General features: G+C 53.2%; 1 protein-coding gene across 1 annotated transcript in view; it reads left to right on the forward strand.

Moving 5' to 3' along the window:
- Window positions 1-247: 247 nt before the first annotated feature.
- LOC101863409 (steroid hormone receptor ERR2) overlaps window positions 248-1,197 on the forward strand; it is a gene marked incomplete at its 3' end in the record, with an annotated part of 15,792 nt that continues 14,842 nt past the window's right edge. The window contains 1 exon segment of the mRNA XM_035973698.1: window positions 248-290.

Here is a 1,197-nt window from a genome sequence, read left to right on the forward strand (position 1 = left end):
TCTCTCTCTGTGTCTCTCCATGTACCTTTATTGTCACCGTTCCCCCCCTTCCCATCTCTCTCTCTCCCTCTCTCTTCCCCATTATACCTTCACTCACTCCTCCCTCATCCTGGCGGCCCATGACATGTCTCCGCAGTCCTCTCTCTCCGCACGCGATCGCCCCTCCCCTCCTCCCTCGGGCCCCTCCCCTCCCTCCCTCCTCCCGTGTGGTAGAAGAGAGCAGTGTTGTGGGCAGTCCGTCAGTTGTTGTACAGTGCTGGCACGACCAGGCCGCAGAAAGGGAGAGTCACGTGAGTGCCAGTGAGTGCCGTGAGTCTGTGAGACAGTGAGTCGTGAATGCTGTCGTTCCTTGTCCTCCCCCCTCCCCCTGTAGGAAGAACCGTTCCCCCTCGGCCACAGCACTGATGCCCCGATCCTCACAGGTTTTGTTGTTGTTGTAGAAAGTAGTTCAAGTCATCTCTGTTTGGCAGCGTCAGGTTCTGCAGTTTGTGTAGTCGGTGATAACCAAGGCGGACCACAGAGCCCAGTGTGGCCAAGTTGTTCTGTTGATGCCACAGTCTGGTGGGGGAAAAAGTGACGTCTCCAGTTTGTGTGTGTGTGTGTGGGGGGGAGACAAGCCCGGATTTTGTGTGTGGAATTTTGTCTTCTGAAGGATTTATGTGGTACAGAGTCGTGAGCAGTTGGTAGTCGCCTGTGTGTGCATTGCATGGTGAGTTGTTTGTGGTCACGAGGGGCTGGAGGGGGCTCGCCTGGAGGGGGCTCGCCAGGAGTGGACTGGCTTTTCTAATTGCTTCTCATACTGCTCATCATCTCGCCTGTATTCTTGTAGGTGTTGGTGGATATATCCTGGGGAGAAAGTTCTGACTTGGTCTCTAGTCTTGTCCCTCTTCGTTCTCTGTGTATGTTGTAGTGAGTGTTGAGGCGAGGTTGTTTGTGCAGCGACTGACCGTCTTATCTCGCTTGTTGTCCTTTGACGCTTGACTCTTTTTCTGACTTATGTACAGCAAACACCTCCGGTGGGGGGAGGCTCTAATTTTCTAAACTATGGGGTTGTTGTACGTGAAAAGTAAAGATAGCGTTTGTGGATACACCATGGTAATCAGTGGTACCAACAGTCCAACGTCCACGCAGGCTATAGACCTGTGCGTGTGTGTGTGTGTGTGTGTGTGTGTGTGTGTGTGTGTGTGTGTGTGTGTG

This window comes from Aplysia californica, unplaced genomic scaffold, assembly GCF_000002075.1.
Source record: "Aplysia californica isolate F4 #8 unplaced genomic scaffold, AplCal3.0 scaffold01760, whole genome shotgun sequence".
NCBI lineage: Eukaryota > Metazoa > Mollusca > Gastropoda > Aplysiida > Aplysiidae > Aplysia > Aplysia californica.